Source organism: Rhinichthys klamathensis, unplaced genomic scaffold (assembly GCF_029890125.1).
Source record: "Rhinichthys klamathensis goyatoka isolate OS25496 unplaced genomic scaffold, OSU_Roscu_1.1 h1tg000819l_1, whole genome shotgun sequence".
In the NCBI taxonomy this organism is placed as follows: Eukaryota; Metazoa; Chordata; class Actinopteri; order Cypriniformes; family Leuciscidae; genus Rhinichthys; species Rhinichthys klamathensis.
In genome coordinates, this window is record NW_026607205.1 from 347,713 (window position 1) to 373,100 (window position 25,388).

The 25,388-nt window shown below is 40.0% G+C and overlaps 1 long non-coding RNA gene across 1 annotated transcript; it reads right to left on the minus strand.

Annotated features, from left to right (window-relative positions):
- Nucleotides 1-757: 757 nt before the first annotated feature.
- Nucleotides 758-8,155, minus strand: LOC130078124 (uncharacterized). Its single transcript, XR_008805889.1, has 3 exons — nt 8,088-8,155; nt 7,304-7,342; nt 758-907 (listed from the first exon to the last, which is right to left on the minus strand). It is a non-coding gene; the product is annotated as an uncharacterized LOC130078124 (long non-coding RNA).
- Nucleotides 8,156-25,388: the final 17,233 nt, after the last annotated feature.

Here is a 25,388-nt window from a genome sequence, read left to right on the forward strand (position 1 = left end):
CAGGTCAAAAATGTTTAGATCTGTTGTGTTTTTCATAAAGACACGCCTAATTGTATAAGAAATAACTGAGTTTAACATGCAGAAGAGTTTTGTGTGAACTAACAAATTCAAATTCCATTTTCATCATGTTTTGTAATATATGCTGAGTAACAAATGAACACAAACACACTAAAACCATAATGACATACATAAACTACAGTCTCTATTGAACATTTCTGCTAATTTGTGTTTCGTAATTGTTTTGCTTTAGAAACTTCACTGAAAAGCTGTTAAACCCCTAAAACAAATTAAATACAAACATTAGGAGAAGGATGTTTTATTTTATTTTTTGGACAGTATTTCATAAATCAGTGTCAATGACAATAATTGAAAATTCTCAATAGAGCAAAGAAAAAAAATAGATATCTACAAGAGATTAAAAACAAATATATTATGAAATGTTGCATGAATTACAATTGTTAACATCGCATTTTCAGTTATAGGCAATGTCAGATAAAAATCATAAAAGTGCATCTATCCATCATAAAAGTGAAATAATGCACTTTTATGATGGACAGATGTAGCATTGAGCAAAAACAAATACATCAATGATTACTGTAAATGTCAGATCAGATTAATTAAAAACATGTACTGTATGAAATGTACTTATAAATATAATATCCATATGAATATAATTTCCATTTATACACAATCATCTTATATTCTGATAGAATCTATGATGAATGTTTATAAATGGATTTTACATTTATATAGTATATTCTGTAACCAAATGCTTGATATTTTTGATATTACATGAATCTGTATCATAATAAATAATAATGCAAAAATATTAAATATACATTGTTTAATCAACGACTGCAGATGATGAAGAATATTTAGCTGCTTAGATTATTAGAACTGCTGCTTTCTAAGAGAAAAGAGAAACACATTTTCAGAAGTATAACACAAACAAAGATGAATATAACAGATTTGTGCATCACTTCTTCAGTTATAACTCTATTTGGTCGCCTCTCGAGGGAACTCAACACTGCGTCAGCTGCTCATGCTATGGGGATCATCCATGGAAACCAGTGTCTGAAGCGTGTGTGTAATCGCACCAGTCTTATAAAGATAAGAGCTTGCTGGATTCTCTCTCGAGGGATGAGATGCAAGTATTTGCACAGAGGGAAATCTGCTGAAAGCGTTTTATTGTGATTCATTCGCTGTGTGTCGCTCGCTGTCTTGAGAGATGAGAGTCGAGCGTCTGCCCCTCACGGTTTGGGTATCAATAGTGGAGATTGTGCAGAGCATGAGGAAGAGTTCGATGAGATTATTCTTTTATTTGGTCTTCTCCTGTTAGCTCCGTTGCACTCAAGTCCCTTTTTTAGATCTGGAAGCTTTCTCTGCGAATTCTTCCAATTAAATATCGATATTAATTAAGCATCAATGCTCTCGTGTCGGCTCAGGAAGTCTGTGGCTCTGAGGCCGGTTACACCCTAAGATGATATCATGTGGTGTGTGTAGTTCTTGGTAATTAGATGTGCAGAGAAAGTTGAGGCGGATGCTTTTAATAATCCAACTCTTCTGCTGCCACACAGAAGTCTTAGATCTCCACATTGAGGAGTCGAGATAATGGAGCCGAGATATTTGTCTCCTACACAGTCAAATATTCGCATGTGGAAAGGCTGTGTGAGTATTGTTGCTTGTGAATATCTCTCTCCTGGCATTGCGTCCTCTTTGGAGGCTCTCGCCTTGCCAATGGAAGTAGAGCAAGTGCATTTGACAGATGCGTTGAGGAAGCTCTGCTCTCACAGCTCGTTTCTGAAGGGATGCCTGTAAAAAGTAATAAGTTGACTTTACTAAGAAAAGCTGTGGAAACTGATTGCCTCAAATTTTTCAAGCAAATTAGGTCATAAGTTTTGACTTGATACTACTGTCTACTTCTTTGTAGAGTTAACTTGTGTATTTGTAGAGGTTACCATAAAACTTGAGTACAGGTAACTTAATAAACTCAAGTTTAGGCAACTTACAGATTTAAGTTGAGATTTGTAAGCAGAACTTAAACAAAACAGTTAATTTAACATGTCTGCTTGTTCATTTTACTAGAGGAATGTGTGGAAACTGATTGCCTTAAATTTCTCAAGCAAGTTGTACTCAAAATTCTAAGTTGAAAATACAAAGACAGACAACACATTTGGCAAAACACTAGAATGTTTATTTGTTCAACAATAATAATGTTAAAACATTACTGGCCCGCCAACAACATTTTAGAAATAAAGCACAATGCACTCAAGAAAAAACAAACAAACTAAAGACAATAAAGACATCAATGTTTCTTTGTTTTTAACATCTTTAAAATGTTTCAACAGTGGTTGAAAGCAGAGCGTTTAAGTCACAGAGTTTGGTACAGAATGCCTTTCCTACTACAGTTCTCTTTAAAATTCTCTTCTTATAAAACTCTATTCTAAAACCAAACAAGTAAACTTGAAATTCAAAACATCCTGTTAAATATGGATATTTTTATATTTTTTCATTTTCAACAATTGGAAAACACTGACGTATCTGTAAAACAACACTGAACAATTTTCTTTAGAGTTCTCTTAAAGGAACACTTCACCGTTTTTTCATATTAAACTATGTTATTCCCTTTACTAAGACGAGTTGATACATAGGCCTACCTCTCTCGTCTCAGTGCGTGCACTCAATCGCTCTGGCGCGTCGCGACACTTTGATAGCACTTAGCTTAGCCCAGTTCATTCATTAGGACTCAAACAGAGAAGCGACCAAACACCTCCACGTTTTCCCTATTTAAATACAGTTACACGAGTAGTTACACGACCGAGAATGGTGTAAGATGATTACACCAGTGTAAAATGGATAACTATAATGTATGGCTGAATAGCACTTGAGAGCACTTCGACTCGGTGCAGTAATATCATCACTCCTAAAAAATCCTCTCATCATCAGGAGTGATGATATTACTGCGCCAAGTCGAAGTGCTCTCAAGTGCTATTCCGCCATACATTATAGTTATCCATTTTACACGCTTAGAAAAGCGCCACGTTTTATTTTGTGTCACCATACTTGGTCGAGTTACACTACTCGTGTAACTGTATTTAAATAGGGAAAACGTGGAGGTGTTTGGTCGCTTTTCTGTTTGGATCCTAATGAATTAACTGGGCTAAGCTAAGTGCTAACAAAGTGTCTAGCGCGCCAGAGCGATTGAGTGCACACACTGAGACGAGAGAGGTATGTATCAACTCGTCTTAGTTAAGGGAATAACATAGTTTAATATGATAAAAAAAGGTGGAGTGTTCCTTTAAAGACAGCTCTATTCACTCAAAGCATCATGGCCATGATCTATTACTGCATCAGGCGATTTTTCAGTGATTGGATTTTAGGTTTGAGTGACTTGTGGCCAAGGGACAAAATCACTCTCTGTATGAAGTCGAATGTGCTCTTCAGTGCTGCAGGTTTCGAGCATAAATTAGTCCAAAGAGCAAACACATTGCTTGTGGAAGATTTTCAAGATCATCCACAACCACTGTACCTTCCAGAACGATTGCTGTTGTTGACGCATCAAGATGCAGGGAGTAGGGTACGGCAGCGGTTGCAGACGACTCGGGAATCACTGTCAGAATACCTATTTCAATGTTGGACATATCTTCATTGTCATCAGTCCTAAAAATGGGAATAGCATATAACAAAAATGAGGTCAAAGAAAGCCACAAAACATATTTTAAAGGAACACTCCCACCGTTTTTTCATATTAAACTATGTTATTTCCTTTACTAAGACGAGTTGATACATACCTCTCTCATCTCAGTGCGTGCATTCAATCGCTCTGACGCGCGGAGACACTTTGTTAGCATTTAGCTTAGCCCAGTTCATTCATTAGGATCCAAACAGAGATGAAGTTAGAAGCGACCAAACACCTCCACGTTTTCCCTATTTAAATACAGTTACACGACCAAGTAAGGTGACACAAAATAAAACGTGGCGCTTTTCTAAGCGGGTAAAATGGATAACTATAATGTATGGCGGAATAGTACTTGGACTCTGTGCAGTAATATCATCACTCCTGAAAAATGATATTACTGCGCTGAGTTGAAGTGCTCTCAAGTGCTATTCCGCCATACATTAGTTATCCATTTTACCCGCTTAGAAAAGAACCACGTTTTATTTTGTGTCATCATACTTGGTCGTGTAACTACTCGTCTAACTGTATTTAAATAGGGAAAACGTGGAGGTTTTTGGTCGCTTCTAACTTCATCTCTGTTTGAATCCTAATGAATGAACTGGGCTAAGCTAAGTGCTAACAAAGTGTCTGCACGCGCCAGAGCGATTGAGTGCATGCACTGAGACGAGAGAGGAATGTATCAACTCGTCTTAGTAAAGGGAATAACAGTTTAATATGGAAAAACGGTGAAGTGTTGCTTTAAAGGGATAGTTCACCTAAAAATGAAAATCTTGTCATAATTTACTCACCCTCAAGTTGTTCTAAACCTGCATGAGTTTTTTTTCATCTGTTGAACTGAAAAGAAGATATTTTGATGAATGTTGTTAACCAGACAGTTGAGAGTAGCCATTGACTTCCATAGTTAGAAAAAATACTATGGAAGTCAATGGGTAAACTAAACTGTTTCATTACCGACATTCTTCGAAACATATTATTTTGTGTTCAACAGAAGAAAGAAACTCATACAGGTTTGGAACAACATAAGGGTGAGTAAATTACAGAATTTTTATTTTTGGGTGAACTATCCCTTTAAGAGCACATACTCATTAAAATGTGAAACAAACAAATAAATAAAACGTATCTTTCACTTTCTTTTCTCTAACCCTTACTTTGTTTCAATGTCCTGACTGTTTTTCTTGCCTTCATAACTCTTCTTGCCAGATATCAACTGTTTGAAGAACAGTTTGCCTGTTAAATAAGAACCACATCAGAGAAAAAAATACTTACAAAACATGTCTTGTAAAAATCGGTGGGGTCCTCTCCGAGAAGGAGTGGTAGGCCATGAAGAACGGCTGTTTGTTCCGCATTGATGTTGGATTTCTGCAAAGTTATAAAAATGTATATTGAATAGCGCTCGACACTAGCACAACACAGAGCAAAAAAACAACAGCAAAAGCAACATTTGTTTTGCTATCGAAACATAATTGCGATGAGCTTACGTCATTTTAATCTGCTGCAGCCAATGTCTCCACATTAAGTCTTGAAGTTATTGGTGAAACGTTGAGTGAATCTGTCACAAAATAAAAAGACAAAATAAGCTAATACCTGCTTGTTAGTTACACTATTTTAATTAATGCATCGTGTTGTTAATTTCCATGTGAACGACACGTGAGCATCGAACTTTCTAGACAGAATGAAAGTAACGTTAGGCCGCACAGCCAGGATTTACATATTATTAATGATAATCCCCGAACTTATAAACGATTAACACAGCTTACAAACTGTACATAAAACAGTGTTCAGTAAAAATCGATTTTTGCAACCTAACGTTAGCTAGTAAGCCACTTGTCTCAACTGGTCTCATTCGACATAAAACTAACGTAACTTCAGTGTGCCTTTTCCTCTTACTGCACAATGAGCTAAATAAATTCTGTTTTTAAGCAATACAATAACATTAAAGTTGATAAATAGTTGTTCAAGAGGCTAGCATACCTAGTTTTGCTGCCGCATCCCGATCCCGAACACGAGATGAAGTTCTTCGTCGATGTCGTCTTCTTCAAGTTCAACCGTCCAATTGGGCAAATGCGCATGCGCGAGATGAAAAAAACCCCGAGTTGTTTCGTCTCATGCTGAAACTTCATAACCAACGACCAGTAAATATATAAAGCTCTGTAATACAAATAAGTACTGTGAAGCAGTAGCAGCCGATGGCTTATTAATAAATAAATACACACGCACGTGTGTGTGCGCGTATGTATATATATATATAGCTATAGCTATCATCAAACCGTTTCTAATTGTATGGTATTTACTAAAAATGTTATTAATTTCATTATTATTATTATTATTATATGCAAATTCTGTGCTCCAGATATTTGCAACAGTGTGAACATGCCTTTAGTACAATACACTTACCAATCTTAAGTACAATGTACTAGATTTGTTTAGTTTCACCTAAAAGTTCACAGTACACAGTGTAATCAAGTTAAATCAACTGAGTTTTCAAAGTAAGTTAAATTCACTAGTTTTTCTTAAGTAGAATCAACAATTACTTTTTACAGTGTGATGTTTTCATATCACTTCCATCTGGTGTTTGTGTAACCCCTCCACCCGGGTCCCACTCGAATGTATACCCACTCGAACCCGGGTCTCCGGCATGAGAGTCAGGCGTCCTAACAAGGAGGCTAAAGACGGCAGCCCCTAGCATCTGTCGCTAGAGCGCCTATTGAGATCAGAGGAGTGAAGTTTACTCGCACAGCAACTACTAGCTGGCCTCCGTTACACTTGTGTAAATATAATCACTATATTTGCACACTTTCTAAGGAATGGGCAGATGGATTGAATGAAGTGGACTACACATATCACTGTTATTGAAAAAAATTATATCGCAATATATTTACATTGAATTATTGTCCAGCCCTAAGTGGACTACACCCACTGTTGCCCTCCAGGATAGGATGTGCTAGTGCAGTATAGCACACTTCCTTAGCGAACTTGTGGCGATAATATCGTCACCTGACAGATATGCTTATGAGTGTAGAACTAGACAGGGGAGGTTGAATGTGGTTTATGTCCACTCAAAAAAGTTGGGCCTTAAAGTTGATGTATGTAAGCTTGTACTGTACTAAAGCATAAAAATACCATAATATGTTTGGTATGCATAATAGGGGGGGGGGGGGGGGGGGGGGGTGTTGTGTGTGTGTGTGTGTGTGTGTGATCTCGCCCACTGCCAGTTCACACACTAGTGTTTCGACACCCCGGGGTGTCAGTTGTTAGGAAACAGCGTATTTGCATCATTGCAGCCAGCAAACAAACTGGGTCAGAGATTGCAGATTGCACACAACCTAAAAAGCCTCAGTATCAATCTAAAGATCTCTATGAACGAGAGTATATTAAATCAACTCATCATCTCACAGTGTAAATCTCCTCGGCTTTCATTGTCAATTGCACTCGTTCTTGTTGCGTGTCCTCATGGCGTGAGCTAGCTCGACCTGAACTCACCACCTCTCTTCTGTCCACACACACACACACACACACACTGGGTTCCACATAGGGATAGTAACTAACACAGCGTTGAGTTCCCTCTAAAAGGAGCCAGGGGAACATGGTAACCCTTAGACGTTTCTGTATGTGTAAATCTCTCACCTTGTTTGAGACTCTTCTGAAACTCTGCAATGTCAGAAACTGGGAATGAAAAACAGAAAAATCTGATTATAGCCTTCGTGTGTAGCTCAAACAGCAGAGCGTGTGATGGTCTCAACTGCTACTGATGAAAGAATAATTCATGAATCAGTGTCACTTTATTTGAAAGCATCTGCCAAATACATGCAGTTGTGGAAATAATTGTACATATACCGGTCCTTACAGATTCGACAAAATGTGCAGTACATGTACAAACTATCTTCAGTAAAACTTTTCTTCAATTTATTATAATTCTGGGTCTTCATTCATCATATCTGGTTCTGGGTCTTTGACTGTAAATCCCCTTACAGTGTAAATCTACTGAGGGTTCAGTTATTTGTCCCCACATTAATTTCACATGTCTAGTACAATTATGTGGTTTTGTTTTATTACTACAGTGTATGCCTTTTTCTTGATTTACACAGAAAGAATGGAAGTGAAATGACAACATGCCCCATAGGTGGAGTTGATTATAACACGACCATATTAAATATACACTAAGTTTGTCATGATGGCATGTGTGGTAAGTTTTGAACCGTGATGTGTGTGACAACTCAGAGTTTCTTGTTAATAGTTACTAGAATTATAGTATTGTGTTACTCTTTTGTTCCAATGTAGATATTCATTAACGACAGCTTTTCCTGTAAAGTTTATGTATAGTGAATGAAAAGACAGTTTAGAATCGATTTGACTCCAGTGAAAGTAAAAACAGCATAAAATAAATCATAAAAATCATAAATATACTCACAGTTTGGTTTGCCACTATTAATGCTGTTTTTTCTGACTAGTCTCGGCGTCTTTTTCGGCTCATTAGATAACTTTTTGTCCACCATTTTTCTCTTTCTCTCTTGCGCATATGTTTAATAATCCTGCAGTTTGTGATGCTCCATATGTTCTCCAGTGCGATTACACTATAGCTTTGTATAATCTGTTTAAAAAGTTAAAAATGTAATTAATGTCGTTGTGCTGTGCTACAGGTCTATAGTACATTTCAGTTTCACTATAATACAAAAAACATGTCCATATATAAATATATTAATTAATAAGCATCCCTTTACTAAATAATTAAAGACAAAGTTTTATATTCACTTTATGATAATCTGAAAAGAGGGAATCTCCAGCACAGATCTGCTCTCTGCTTCTGTTGAGCTGAATGAAGTTCCTCCGATGCTGAATCCAGTTATTGTGTTGAATGTTATTTATTGACGCGTGGACCTCCCCTTTAAATGACGCGACGCTTCTCGCAACAAGCTCTGTTAGAAATGAATTAAGAAATTCAGCATTTCTCAACCACACAAGGGTGCGTTAAATTCGACTAAATGAATTAATAGAGCATATTGATCTAGTGGAAAACGAAACGGCACAGTTTACAGTACCGATATTTTTTAATTGACCGTTAAAGTTTTAAATGGGACAATGCATTCAGAGCCGGCAATTGCCATCAGACCTTTTAGTTTAAGTGGACATAAGTGCATTATGGTAGCCTACAGTTACTCATTTAATTAAATCCAAATTTTAAGCAGTTTTTACTGTTCAATTATTTATGAAGCTTTGCCAGCAAACGTTGAGGAAATTATCTGCATTATAGCTTGCGGGTTACAGAAACAGAAATAGAAACGACAGATCAAATCACTGTTTGGAATATTTTTGTCAAAACGCCAATACGAGTTCAAGCTAGACAGTTTTGATTTCATCTCTAAGACCTCATGAAAACAATCTTTACTATTTTATCACAAAGAGTAAAAAAGTAAAAATGTTCATATGACTCACCTTGCAGTTGAGAAGAATAGATGTTTAATTTGTAAGGGTGTTCGCTTCATGTACAGTTCGTCAGAATGCAGTATCAATAGAGAAAGTGCTTAAAATGCTAGAGACAGATCACAGAAGACGAGTCTCTCAAATACCAGAGAAGATAAGAGCAGATAAACTGATATCGAGGACAGATCAAATCAGACAAACCCAACAACCAGAAAATGCTGGGAGGGGGGAGGGGTAGTCCTAGCCTGGTTCTACCAGACTCTCGTACATTTCATTTGTACAGAGAGTCTGGCACCGCTCCATTGACAAGCGTTAACTTCCTTGTAGGCGGGTATTCTATTGAAGTCTAAAACTATTGGATCTGCCCAGAGTCACTCTATCTGCCATAACCAATCGCTAACGTTTGGTCGTGACATATGATTGATTTGATGGCTCCACTGCTGTAATCTATTAATCTAATAATCTATAATAGCATAATAAAATAACCAATCATTTACAACCATTGAACCACATAAACATTTATCATGCTATCTCAGGGCTTTTCAGTCTTTTAGATGCCACTTATCCCCAAATATGATCCTCATGTGAGAGACACCATCACATTTTTTTTTTTTAAATCATCACAAATGTAAAAGGCATCTAAAATATAATTGTCAGGGTCACCATCCAACACTACATTTCCCACAATCCCTCCTGCTCACCTCCAGGAAATCCCCAGTCTACACACAGATCGCAATCAGCTGAATATTAATCACCTGCTGTCACCATCACCTCATAAGAACCGTTGACTTGGGGTGCTTCTCAATATCCCTCCTCGTCTCCTCGCTCCTCCGTCCTCCATCCTATGACCCGGAAACCGATCGAGCTCAGCCATCTTGAAGGACATCTCAATTCTCTAATTGCACCGCGAGGAGGCGAGGATCGAGGAGTGAGGAGTGAGGATCGAGGAGTGAGGTTAGAGGAGTGAGGAGTGAGGATCGAGGAGTGAGGATCGAGGAGTGAGGATCGAGGAGTGAGGATCGAGGAGTGAGGATCGAGGAGTGAGGAGTGAGGATCGAGGAGTGAGGATCGAGGAGTGAGGAGTGAGGATCGAGGAGTGAGGTTAGAGGAGTGAGGAGTGAGGATCGAGGAGTGAGGATCGAGGAGTGAGGATCGAGGAGTGAGGATCGAGGAGTGAGGATCGAGGAGTGAGGAGTGAGGATCGAGGAGTGAGGATCGAGGAGTGAGGATCGAGGAGTGAGGATCGAGGAGTGAGGATCGAGGAGTGAGGATCGAGGAGTGAGGATCGAGGAGTGAGGAGCGAGGAGTGAGGAGCGAGGAGTGAGGAGCTTCCAGAGGAGCTATGAGCGAGGATACACAGGTGTACCCTTTGCGGAAGAGTTTTATCGACTAAACATGACGCATGTATCAATTCTCCTCCCCCTTCACATCTGTCACAATCATTTGAATTTATACTTGACCTATGCAGTTTATATAAACCACACATCTCACATATTTCAACAAGGTATCTTGCTTTATTATTATTATGAATTTCTTAAATAAACAAACTTTAACAACATAAGGGCAGATCCTTTGAGCACTGCTGATGACGCAGTGAAGTGACGCTCGAGTGATCAAGTATTCCAATGTATAAAAAAGCTTTCATTCAATTCCTCCGTCCTCATTTTCTTTCCTTGCAGCCTTCCTCGCGTCCTGCAGGGGGTGGAGCTGAGACACGAGGAAAGGAAGCGAGGATGCACAAATAAGAAATGAGAAGCACCCTTGAGCTTATCCTTGTTCCTTGTTCCTCGTTCCTTGTTCCTCTCCGTATCGATCTACAAAGAGAAAATGTATGTCTCCCGTTTACTTCAGTTTTTAGAAGTAAATATGACTTGAGAGGGCTTCGATCATGTCCAATTTTACATGAAAATTGTTTGCGATCATTCTGATAGCACGTGAAGGTATAACATAATTCACCCCAAATCCAAAAGAAAAATAAGAAATTTTATTTTCCATGAATATTAATCCCTCAACCCTAGGAATGGATGAAAATTAAGCATATTTTCAGTAGCCTATAAATGATCGATAAACTGTTTGATGTCACTTTAGCTATTGTTAAAAAATATATTGATTTGAGGCTGACCAAAATATAGTTACTTATAGTTATAGTTATTTAGTTTTCACGTAGTTGAACTTCTTGAACTCTGATATTTCAATCTCAATCTGATCCTTTTTTCTTTTCTTTTCTTTTTTTTTTGTGCTTTTTGTTAGAATTTGTTATGTTTATGTGAAATTGTGTACAATTTTAGTACGGCCATCCAGCAGAAGAGATTTATTTGAATCTTAATGGGACCTTCCTGGGAAAATAAAGGATGAATACAATTAAAATAAATATAGATGATTATGTGATCTTCTGTTCTTCTGACACTGATCCACTGAACTGTTTGTCTCTAGATCTCATTCTCACCGTAACATTGAATGTGTTTGCAGTCAGAACTCACACAAGCTTTTCTCACAGAGTTATAATAAATATCATCCTGTTAGCCAGCATCTCATTCTCATCTAATGTAGGACATCTGTTTTAGTGAAATTATCGGATACATGCTATAGTTAAAGCTAGATAGATACCAGCATTTTTAAAATGATAAATCCAAAAGATGTTTTGTTCTACTGGTTCCATCAGTGTTTTCACTTCTTCTTTATTTTTGGACAATGTTCACTAAATTCATCTCACATTTTCACACAAGAGACAGATGTTATCAAATGTTATCTTGTTTTGTTTTTATAACCATTGGCATTTACTTTTTTTTTATAACCATATTTAGACTCAAAATGAATATACTTGTTTATGAATAAGTCAATCCATCTTTATTTAGTGTTTAAAACAATATAGATTGATTCACAGTTAATAACAGGAAAACAACAGAATCAATGATGCAAACAATTCAGTTCAAGAGGAATGAAGAGGAAAGTAATTTATTTTGTAATCATATATTTGAATTGCTTTTAACTTATGTGAGTAAGATAATTCATACAAAACTTAAAATGATCATGTAATCTTAACTTGAATATTTTTAGTAGTGGAAACTTGGCTAGAAAAGCCACGTAAGCATCGCTGCGTGACTTTGATCATGCAAAAAGGATTGCCCCTGTGTGAAAACCCCTTGGTCCTGAGCCACCACTGCAGGGGCCGGTTTCACAAAGCTATTTTAATTTTCTCTTCTTTTCTATTCTATATCTATTTAAAAATAAATCACATATACTGCGTTAGATTAAACTGGTAAGGGTCATAGCACTTACATATTGTTGTCCTATTGTTGGTTTAACTGCTACTTTTTCTCTCCTCATTTGTAAACCACTTTGGATAAAAGCGTCTACTAAATGATTAAATGTAAATGTGTGGCATTGAAACAGCAGCCAGAAAACATCACATTTTTGTTTCACAAGTTTTTTGTGTGTCGAATCTGTCGATGTGTATGGACATAACAATTAGGAAAGCTAGGGTTATTATGCTACGTTCACACCGGACGCGAATAGCGCGTCAGGCGCGAGTGATTTCAATGTTAAGTCAATGCAAAGACGCGTTACGCGCGTAAAAGATTCCTGCGGCGCGAATGAGGCGTAGAGCGCGGCGCGGTAGACGCGAATACGCCTCATTCGCGCGTCAAGTTCGATGATTGATTTAGTTCAGGGGTTCTCAAAGTTTTGATAGGTGAGGGCCAATTTAGGAACCCAACATTGAACTGAGGGCCGCCAAAGTGGCGGGGGAGAAAACGAAGAAAAAAAAACTGAAAAGAAAATCCCATTTGAAATTATTTTAATGACCAGGTTGCATCTCTACAGTTTACATTAGTTGCAATAAACACATTTTAATTCATAACTGAGGCTAAACCTGGCAAAACTTGTGAAAATTTTTGGGGGGAGAGAAAGAAACTTTTAAAATAGAAGCTTACCAAACAAGTCATCATCATCATTCATTTCTATCATTGCTTGTCAGTCGCGTTTCCATTATTGCAGATTTGCATATTATTATTTATCTTTTTTAACCCGTAACTGAAAAACGAAAAATGAACGGTTGTTGTCTTTTTAAAACGCAAAGTTGAACAAAATTTTTATTTGAACTGGCTTCACCAACTGCTGCGCAAAAAAAGTAAATATCGACAGACTTTTTCAGATTTTTGTTTAAATGACTTTTGCCCCTTTATTAAACATTTTAAATATTCACAAATTAATATGGAAAACATGTCGATTTTACTGGTTTTCTAAGGCCAAATTAGAACCTGGAATTTATATTTTTCCCGCAGTGATGAATGAGAAGAGCCATATAGCCTGTACGTGTCTGATCTAGCCTGATTTGAGTTATAGGCTAATGATAATAAATGCGTCTGAAAAAACAGCGAGGCATTTTAATTGTTTATTAATAAACTATTGTTTTCTAAGTGTCGGCTAAAAACATATCTCCATCTCCGCTGTTAAGCAGATGCTCTTTTAGAGAGAAATCCACCTTTCATACGGATTACATAATCAGGTATTTGCTTTCGATTCGAGTTTGTTTGTTTAAAAGTGCACATTTTAAGCTTTAGCCTACACAGGCTATATTTTGTTTCAGTTCTCGCGCTCCAGTTCACGGAGATCATGAAAGCGCGTAGTAGCCTAGGCTACTGATTGTTTTATTTTATTTTACAAAAGCACGTTTTCTTGTTATGAGTTTACACAAATAAAAGTAGTTGCGAATAATGCATTATTATTTTCTGTATGACCAGAAATGATAGACTAGTTTAAGTTGTTTCCACTGTTGATAGGAAAATGCAAGTGTTCGCGCCCGCGAACATTTTGAAAGGTAATGGAAACGCGGCTATTAATAAGCTTGACATTGTTAAGATTATTATTAAGTCACATTGAATATTGATTACTTGGTCAACATACCCTTTTAAATTGCAATGGGATTTGTGGTGCTGGTTTCGGTTGGCCACGATTCCTATTCCTGTGTAGACAACCACTGTTCCTGGTGGCCTTGGGAGTGAGGTCAAGTGCGATCGGTCGGTCGGACCATGTAATTACCGCTTATGCCTATGGATGCCGCTAAACACCACTAAACGGAGATATTCATTTTTTCAAAGCAATAGTTTTAACAGTTTTACAGATGTTATCGCGGGCCGCCAGAAATGTTTCGGCGGGCCGCCATTGGCCCGCGGGCCGCACTTTGAGAACCTATGATTTAGTTAGTGCTATTTGTGCATTCACGCGTTTGACGCGAATTCGCGTCTGCCGCCCGAGTTGAAAAATCTGAACTTCTGCGTCAATTCGCGCCGCGTTAACCAATCAGGAGCCTGCTTGCTGCTGTCACGTGGTGAAGTGACAGTTTATAATGTTATTTTATGTTTGGCCTCAATAAACTATTTTGTAATATGACAAAAATACTTGGTGTGCAAAGCAAATCTTTCACATAAAAACTCGATTTCAATATATGAGAGATAATCATTTTGTATTGAATGCTATCTATTCCATATCTATTCTATGAAACATTATTATTCTAATGTAAAGACAACAAACAAAATTTAGTGTATAAAAACTTTTTAAAAAATCACAGGACAGGTTTCACTTTTGGAGGCTCCAATTATTATCAAAACAAAAATAAATGACAGATTAGGTGTGTGCGGGTGAGGGTGAACCTCGCGCCGGGCTGTAGAGCGCGGGCTCGACAGGCATAGACCACTTGAGGCCGAGGCCTTATACGGCCTACGCTGTCCTCGTCAGCGTCCTCACCGTTAGGTCCACCAAACCTAGCTCATGGCCAATTGTGAAACTCCTGAAACCCTCCGGAGGGTCTGGTGGACCCGAGTACAGCGACGATGTCCCCTACGCAGCTGTTTCTGCTCTCCAGAGCATATACCAGCGGTGACTCTCTCGAATAATGCTAAAGCTAATGCTCGATAAACATCTAAAAAGATGGCCGCCAAAGGGTTTCGAAACTTTCGCCTCTGATGCGCGTAAATTTCGCTTCAAACTTTTGTTTTTACGCGCGTCAATTTCGCCATTGACACGCGAATTAACACAAAGTGGTCAAGCGTCAAACTAGACGCGGTAGACGCGAATTTGACGCGCTATTCGCGTCCGGTGTGAACGTAGCATTAGGAATCATGTTATTAATGCCTTAGACACATTCAGTTCTTACACATATGAATACAGTTATAGTGCAGTTTAGTTTAATTTTGTGTAAAAATATCAAAACTTTGCTGCAATCGGATGAAATAATGAGTCTAGAAGGATATGTTAAATTATGACCTATGTTTTGCATGCTATTTTTAACTATAGTGCACTCTGTGCTGTATTGTTAGTTCTCTGAATTTCTAGTTAAGATCTTGGAAACACTGTGAGCTGTTGTTGTGGATTAGATATGTGGGTGTGCTGTAAACCTGTCTGGACATGTTGGACTAGTCTTTCACATTCAAGATACTTTCACTTTCAGTTATACTGAAAACAATGGTGATAAGCCAAGAATGCGTCACACAGCCATCATTCATCATCACAAACTGATGGCTGTGACAGATTCTTGGCCTAACACCAAATTATTGTCATTGTAACTGCATGTGAAAGCATCTGCAGTATTTACTTGTAGGATTTAAACTGAGAGTTTTATGCTCATGTTGGATTGAACGTTTTACATATTCTACACTTTACAATAAGGTCTCATTTGAAAACATTTGTGTAACGTAAGAACTACGGAAGCAATTGCAAGTAACAATATTTATTGGAAAACTCAGAAGACAGTCCACAGACAGGCAAGGTTGAAAACTCGGTACACGATCCACAGACAGGCAGGTAAGTGGCGCAGGGACTCGATGGTCAGATGGATACAGTGCAGGTGAAGTGAGGTGACGATCAACAAGACGAATCCAGAACATCCACAGGGAACAGACAGGAACAACGAAGGATACTGGAACGTAGAGGGATCAAACACCGGACATCACAAACAACGATCTGACAATGGAGATGAGAAATAGGTGAGATTAAATAGACCGGGATGATAGACTGCAGCTGGTGATGAGTGATTACTGAATGAGCTCTGATGAGCAGCCACGCCCCTCTAATCAGCACACACACACATGTAACAACAGAAACACGAGACATGAATGAGATATAGGATTTACCCACCGTGACAGTACCCCCTTCCCTAGGAACGCCTCCTGGCGTTCCCAGACTCCCTTACCTGTCGATTGTAATCATCGATAAGGGAGTGATCCAGAATGTCTCTAGCTGGCACCCAACTTCTCTCCTCCGGACCGTAACCTTCCCAGTCCACCAAGTACTGTAATCCGCGTCCCCTCCGTCTCGAGTCCAGAATACGATTAACCGAATATGTGGATTCCCCATCTACGAGGCGCGGCGGGGGGGGAACCGGGACTGGCGGATTAATGCGAGCATAAAAGACGGGCTTAATTTTGGAAACATGAAAGCCCGGATGGATTCTCCTGTACACTGGAGAAAGATTCAGGCGGACTGTCACCGGGCTAATGATTTTGGTGACAGCAAACGGGCCAATGAATTTAGGTGCAAGTTTATTCGAGAGGAGAGGAATATCCTTGGTAGAAAGCCACACTTTAGAACCGACGACGTATACGGGAGGCTTCCGCCGGTGGCGATCGGCTTTGGCCTTGGTGCGCGCCCCCACTTGGAGTAGAGTCTCACGGGCTCTCGTCCAAGTGCGATGACACCTCTGGACGAAGGCGTGGGCGGAGGGGACCGCGACTTCGGATTCCAGACTAGGAAAAATTGGTGGCTGGTAACCTACGCTACACTCAAATGGTGATAGGCCCGTGGATGACACTGGCAACGTATTGTGGGCGTACTCCACCATAGAAAGTTGCTGACTCCACGAGGAAGGATTCTTGGACACTAAACATCGCAACGTTCGTTCCAAATCCTGGTTGGCTCGCTCAGTTTGACCATTGCTCTGGGGATGGAACCCAGAGGACAGACTCACAGTCGCCCCCAGAAGTTTACAAAACTCTCTCCAAAATTTGGATACAAATTGGGGTCCTCTGTCAGAAACCACGTCTGTCGGGAGGCCATGAATCCGAAAGACGTTGTCAACGACAATGACCGCTGTCTCCTTGGCTGAGGGTAATTTGGGCAAGGGAATGAAATGGGCCGCCTTCGAGAACCGGTCCACCACGGTCAAAACTACCGTGTGACCCTGGGAGGGTGGGAGGGCGGTAATAAAATCTAGTGCGATATGGGACCAGGGTCTCGAAGGCACCGGCAGCGGTTGGAGTAACCCGTCCGGAGATCGATTGGAAGTTTTACCTGTGGCACAAACTGAGCAAGCCAATACAAAACTGCGAACATCACAAGCCATGAGAGGCCACCAGAATCGTTGCTTGACTAAAAACATAGTACGATTGACTCCTGGGTGACAAGCCACATTGGAACAGTGACCCCACTGAATAACGCTGGACTGTAAACTCTCCGGCACAAACAACCGGTTCGGTGGGCAACGAGTCGGAGGCGTTACCCCTTCTAAGGCCTTCTTGACCTTCGATTCGACCTCCCATGTGAGTGTAGAGATGAATAGATTCTCAGGTAAAATGCACTCGGGAGTAGACGGGCGATCGGAACGGTCAAAAATGCGCGATAAAGAATCGGGTTTGATGTTTTTAGAACCCGGGCGGTACGAGAGAGTAAAGTCAAAACGTCCGAAAAAAAGAGCCCACCGAGCCTGCCTGGAATTGAGTCTTTTAGCCGTACGAATGTATTCCAAATTCTTGTGATCGGTCCAGACGATAAAAGGTACCCCCGACCCTTCTAACCAGTGGCGCCACTCTTCCAATGCTAACTTGACTGCCAACAACTCTCTGTTGCCAATGTCATAATTGCTTTCGGCAGGGGACAAACGATGGGAAAAAAACGCGCAAGGGTGCATCTTGTCGTCTGAAGGAGAGCGCTGGGATAACACTGCACCTACCCCCACCTCTGACACATCGACCTCCACCACGAACTGACGTGATGGATCAGGGGTTATCAAGATGGGAGCTGAAACGAAGCAGCTCTTCAGTTTGGCAAACGCAGCTTCTGCTGCGTCTGACCACCTGAACGTCGTTCTGGGGGAGGTCAAGGCAGTCAGAGGCGCGGCTAGTCGGCTGAAATTGCGAATAAAACGCCGGTAAAAATTGGCGAACCCCAGAAACCTCAGTAGGGCCTTACGGGAATCAGGACTTGGCCAATTTACCACTGCCTTAACCTTGTCAGGATCCATGCGCATTCCCTCAACCGAGATGATGTGACCTAGGAAAGGAACAGACTGTGCATGAAACACGCATTTCTCCGCCTTGACAAAAAGCCCATTCTCTAACAACCTCTGAAGCACCTGTCGTACGTGTTGCACGTGTTCCTGGAGAGACGATGAAAAAAATCTATATATCATCCAGGTAGACATATATGAATTGATCGATCATGTCTCGCAACACGTCATTGACAAGTGCTTGGAAGACCGCTGGGCTATTGGACAAGCCGAAAGGCATGACCAAATATTCAAAGTGCCCCCTAGGGGTGTTAAATGCGGTCTTCCATTCATCCCCCTCCCTAATGCGGACCAAATGATAAGCATTTCTTAAATCCAATTTCGTGAAGACGGATGCTCCTTGCAACCTCTCGAAAGCTGAAGACATCAATGGCAAAGGATATGTATTCTTTACCGTGATGTTGTTCAGCCCCCGGTAATCAATACAAGGTCGCAACGATCCATCCTTTTTCCCCACAAAAAAGAACCCCGCCCCCGCAGGAGAAGAGGAAGGGCGGATGAACCCTGTTGCTAGAGAATCAGAAATGTATTTCTCCATGACCTCTCTCTCTGGGACAGAGAGTGAATATAATTTGCCCTTAGGCGGAGACGTACCTGGCAATAATTCTATAGCACAGTCATAGGGACGATGTGGAGGGAGAGAATCAGCCCGAGACTTACTGAACACCTCCTTCAGATCCCGATACTCCGTGGGCACGTTAGATAAATCCACTGTCTCCTCCTGTAACACATGAACAGAAACAGACGGACAAGCAGAGACAAGACAGGACTTATGACAAAAACTGCTCCAAGCCGCTACGGATTTGAGTTGCCAGTCTATTTTGGGATTGTGACGAGTGAGCCATGGGTGACCAAGAACTATGGGTGCAAGCTGAGTGTCCAGGATGTAGAATGAGATGGTTTCTGAGTGATTGCCTGATGTGGTGAGGATGATATCTTCAGTAACCAGAGATATGGTGGGGAGTTTCTGACCGTTGAGGGCGTGCACTGCAATCTGATGGGTGAGTGGTTTGAGGGGAACTTGGTGCTTGAGTGCAAAGTTGTGATCCATGAAGTTACCCTCGGCGCCCGAGTCCAGAAGTGCATGACAATCGTGACGGTGGTTGGACCATCGGAGTCTAACCGGAAGGAGAGTCGATGTCGATGAGGTCTTCTCGGCGGAGATCCCACCCGATAGTAGCCTCATACTTACTACCGGGCTGGGCCTTTTAACGGGCAGTTGTAGGCAAAGTGTCCCGCTCCTCCACAGTACAAGCAAAGGCCCTGGGATCTCCGCCTCTCCCTCTCCTCCCGGGAAAGCCGGGCTCGACCTACCTGCATGGGCTCGGGATCGTAGACGGGGCTGACCGCGTCCCCACCTCCAGCACGGTGACCCTCCGATTCCGCCGAAGAACGGTAGTTGGGTCCTCTTCGCTCCACACGAGACAGTCTGGCGTCCACTCTCAGTGCTAGCGCGATTAAATCGTTGAGTTTCGGTGGTAAGTCCATGGCATAAATCTCCTTTTGGACGCGGTCAGCCAACCCATGCAGGAACATATCCCACTGCGCCTCCTCGTTCCATCGGCTCTCTGCCGCCAGGGTCCGAAACTTGATCGAGTAGTCCGACACGGATCGATGTCCTTGACGTAACTCGACCAGCAATCTGGCCGCTTCTCTGCCTCCCAAGGCACGGTCGAAGACCCGTTTCATTTCGTCGGAGAGCGCTTGGAACGAGGTGCAGCAGTCTTCCTGGTTTTCCCACACCGCCGTTCCCCATAGTGCCGCTCTCCCAGTCAGCAGCGTTAGCACGAAAGCCACTTTAGTTCTTTCCTCCCGGAAGGTTCTGGGCTGGAGAGAGAAATGCATGGAGCATCTAGTTAGGAAAGCTCGACAAAAATTGGGTTCACCTGAGTATGTCTCTGGGGCTGGTAATCGTGGTTCCGACTGGGAGGGGTCCACTGGTGGTATTTGGGGAATCGGCGGTGGGACCGGCGCAGCGGGAATACGCAGCTGTTGGACTTGCTGAGTGAGCCCGGACACCTGCGCCACTAACGCCTGAACAGCACGAGCGGTGTCGTTGATATTTCTCTCTTGATTCTCCATCCGCCGTCTGCTGTTATTGACGAAATCCTCCAACGTCTCAGGATTGTCACTCGCTGCTTCCATTTCTGGTCAGATCGTTCTGTAACGTAAGAACTACGGAAGCAATTGCAAGTAACAATATTTATTGGAAAACTCAAAAGACAGTCCACAGACAGGCAAGGTTGAAAACTCGGTACACGATCCACAGACAGGCAGGTAAGTGGCGCAGGGACTCGATGGTCAGATGGATACAGTGCAGGTGAAGTGAGGTGACGATCAACAAGACGAATCCAGAACATCCACAGGGAACAGACAGGAACAACGAAGGATACTGGAACGTAGAGGGATCAAACACCGGACATCACAAACAACGATCTGACAATGGAGATGAGAAATGGGTGAGATTAAATAGACCGGGATGATAGACTGCAGCTGGTGATGAGTGATTACTGAATGAGCTCTGATGAGCAGCTGTAACAGGTACATAAAGTGTACTGTTAAATGTATGTATAGTTTATAAGAATTCACACAAAATTGTTCGTTTACATGTCCTGATATGAGTGCCTAAGTGGAATGAGTACCTTCCCCTTTAATTAATGTGATGTCATGAGTCAATATAATTTCCTGTTCTGTCCCCTCCTCTTCCTCTTTGCATTGATGATTGCAGTGAGAGGTGAGGTTATTTTGGGCTCCCGATAATCTTAATTAATCTCTATTTTAATTGTTGCTTTTATGTCTACATTTTCACTCTAATTCCTGTGTATAATATTATTTTACCTATATGTGCGGTTATTTTTGTCATTTCATCCCGATTAAGTTATATTTTTGCATCTGGGCCTAATGTGAAATGAGAGCACACGTGATAAGTGTACATCACATTTGTTTTATAGATTTAACGAGGGCGACTCTCACTAAGAGGCTGATTACATTTTGTTTGTATATCAGGTACGTTTTCTGTTATATGCATTTTATGTGATTTTATTCCTCTTTGCATTGGTGATTGCAGTGAGAGATTTAACGAGGGCGACTCTCACTAAAGAGGCTGATTACATTTGTTTTATATCAGGCATTAAAGATTTGTGAAGCTGCCGAATGCTGTTCTGTTATTAAGTCAACAAAAACACAACGCAGACAACAGACCAGTTACACAGCCACGCCCCTCTAATCAGCACACACACACATGTAACAACAGAAACACGAGACATGAATGAGACATAGGATTTACCCACCGTGACAATTTGTTAACTAGGCCTACATTAGTTAACATGAACTAACACTGAAGTCACTTCTACATAATTTATTAATATAAGTAAATACTAATTTCAACATTTACTAATACATTTTTAAAAAATTAAACGTATTTAATGTGTTAAGGCACAATGAACAATTGCAAAGCCAAAGGCTTTGAGGATTTAAGTCTATTGAAGTCGCATCTTTTAGCTTGTCTTTTAAAACTGATCAGAGGAACAGGATTTAATGTTGTGTGTGTGACTGTGTGTGTGTGTAATTGTGTTTGCTGTATTGAGTGGATAAAGCACTTTGGTCAATGGCAGTTGTTTTAAATGTGCTATAGAAATAAATAAATAAATTGTATTGTATAGACATTTTTAGTTTTAGAAAACTTTGCAACTACGTGTCAACTTGTTCTACTAACCCTAACCGTACTAATACTCTAATGACTGCTACTAATACTCTAATGACTGCTAGTTGACATGTAGATGCAAAGTTATTAGTTAGTAGAATGAGTTTGTTTTTTTTCCTGTCAGTTGCAGCAACACCTTTGTATGTTTTTCGGTTTCAAATAATGGGCAGTTATGGTATATAATAATTATAGAGTCTGACTCATAATTTTCATTGAGTCAGACTTGACTTGACTTGATTTGACTTGACTCATAATCCGAACACACGTTCAGATGTGACACTGTCACTTTAAATTACACAATGCTCTGCCAGACATGATCTGCTCTGAAAAGGACATTCCTGCATTATTTCTTCTACACAAAATAAGAATCTTCAAAACATCTTTTATGCTTCACTGAAGAGATAAAATCATACAGGTTTTGAACAACATGAGGGCGAGTTTGATGACAGAATGATAATTTTGGGTCAAACATCCCTTTAAAAACAAAGAGAAAGACAACCATTATTTTTTTTTTCTTTTAATACTTTTTAAGGACTAGTGTTTCAGTACTAGTGTTTCAGTACAAGTTACTGCCAACACACATCAGAGATTACAAAATACTGTAGAGGAGAGATTTTTGTGATTTCTATCAAAATCCAGTATCATATTTTTGTGATATCTGTTGGGTAACAAGTAAACACAAAGCACACTAAAAGTTTTTTGGGTTTTTTTTTTTTTGTACAATGAAATATAAAAGTTACAAACTCTGTTGGACCAAATTTTGTCTGGTTCAAAATCCGGCTCACCAAATTATACATTATAAGTTCATTCATAAGGCGTGCCACACCATGTTTACTATATAAAAGGAGAGAAAGTCTGATCCTTGTTGTCACATGTGTAGCAGCGCAAGTTTGGTTAAAAATGTTATCATAAAACTGGTTGGAAGACGACAAAGAAAATACAAATTTGGTTGGACCTTATTGAGACTTTATCTCAAAACGTTTGAAATCTTGATATTTTGAGACTTAGAGATCCTTTTATATATTGTTTTGGTCAAAGTTTTAATTTAATTTAATTTATTGTCATATTTATTTATTTTTATTTAGTCTTATGATTGTGGGCGGATCTTAGGCTTTGTTGTTAATAGTTACACATAAAAATGTTTCACACACACACACACACACACACACACACACACACACACACACACACACACACACACACACACACACACACACACACACACACACACACACACACACACACACACACACACACACACACACACACACACACACACACACAACAGGGGTTAAAGTTTTTTCCCCCTAGACAATAATTGAACATTTTTAATATATTTTTGTTGTCAAGACTGTAATATTTGAGTCTGTGCATAAACTGACTTCAACTGACATAAACTGACTGTGCATAAACTGACTTACTATTATGATATTCATTGAAGTAAAACAGTCTAGACCTAGTCTTCAAGATATGGAAAATAGTGAGATTAACCATTTTGAAATATGAAATATACTTCATTGTCCCTGATAGGGACATTTGTAATGGACTCAATAGCCAGCATTTCAACAGAACCTGATAAATTGAAAAATTACACAAAATATTCATACACACCATACATGTAAACATGAGTCGCTAATCCATTTGATAACAGTTTCTAGTAACTTACATACTGAACTATCAACCTATCAACTCCATAAAACCACAATCTTCGTAAAAAATACAATCTTTGGTGAAGTCTTTCACACACCAAATTAACGTGTGTGTGACAGACGGATCGATACAGCTTCTGCAGTAATGCGGTCGATGTTCTGGTCTGTCGTGGTGAAGAAGGAGCTGAGCTGCAGGGCGAAGCTCTCGATTTACCGGTCGATCTACTTTCCTACTCTCACCTATGGTCATGCCTCGGTGTCCCCCCGGAAGAGCTGGAGGAAGTGTCTAGGGAGTGGAAAGTCCCGACTCGGCCCCTATAAGCGGAAGAAGATGGATGGATGGAAAAATAAATACTCTGTAAAAACCCCAAGTAGATTTACACAAACTGAGAAAGTCTAAAAGCATTAGGTTGTTGTGCCCCGCTCTCCATTACTTAGGGTAAAATGAGTGCCGTGTGTGTAGATTAAGATGAGTGCAGTGTGTGTAGATGCGCAGTAGATGGTGGTAATACACTAACAGGAGGAATAGATGGAGACTGTGTTTCTGTTCTCCATCTTCAGTCAATCCTGCACACACACACACTTTAGAAGTATCTGTAGTTTCATGCTGGTGTTTGTCTGATGGTGTTTGTTTGAGTCTTCACAGACTCTTGTATTCCAGAAAGCAGGTTGTGAGACTTTCTGTTCCTAAACCTGAGGGACATTTCAGGGGTGAGCAGCCGTATAGCATCTGTAGAGCAGGTCATTTTAAACAAATGTTAAACAAATCTGTGGTCATGAGCGATGAATCGAACAGATGCAAATGAAGCATTAGCATCAGGTTCATGTGTTAGTGAATGTGCACACGATACCAGCACTTGTTTTTACTAATTCTTGTTCTGCTGGTTCCATCAGTTGTCATGATGTTTTGACGTCAATCTTCACTTAATGTAGCTCACATCTTCAGACAAGCACAGAAGTTATCAAACTGTGTTTCTAATTATAAAACATCACATGTCAGCAGTGTCATGACTCATGAGAAAGAGTAATGTCACTATTTACATAGAGCAAAGGATAAAAGATTTACATTTTGCTTTGCTTGCTGCTCTCATTTGTTATCTTTTTTTATGTATGCATACATGTACCAATGATTATTTTAAATTTAGTTTATTATATAAACTTTTTTGTATTTTTTTTTGTTATAATGTATGAGTTCAGAAGGTTAGAAAAGGATTCAACCGCAGTTGCTTGTTGCAATTCCAGAGGATCACAACAAATAAAATAAAGAGATGGAAGTAATCTTTAAATAACTTTATTTGTACTTTAAGCTTTTGAGGACCTAAAGTCAGGTCACTATTATTTATATTGTGCTTTTTACAATAGAGATGGTTTCAGCTTTACAGTGATAACAGGAAAATAATGCCATTAAGTTTGGCATAAAATCTAGAAGAAAGTCATTGTCTAAGTTTTTGATTGATTAATTTCTGTTGTCAAAATCATCTGGAGAAAACCGTGATGTCATCGTCCAGCTGAGTTCAGTTCTCATATAATGCTGTCAAAGCAGGCGGATAAAAAATATGAAGAATTATAAGATCATGTTTGATCAAGAAATGTCAGTCATAACCGATTCCTGCAGATGCGAAAGAGTGTGTGATCATAGTGCCTCAAGTTATTAATGTA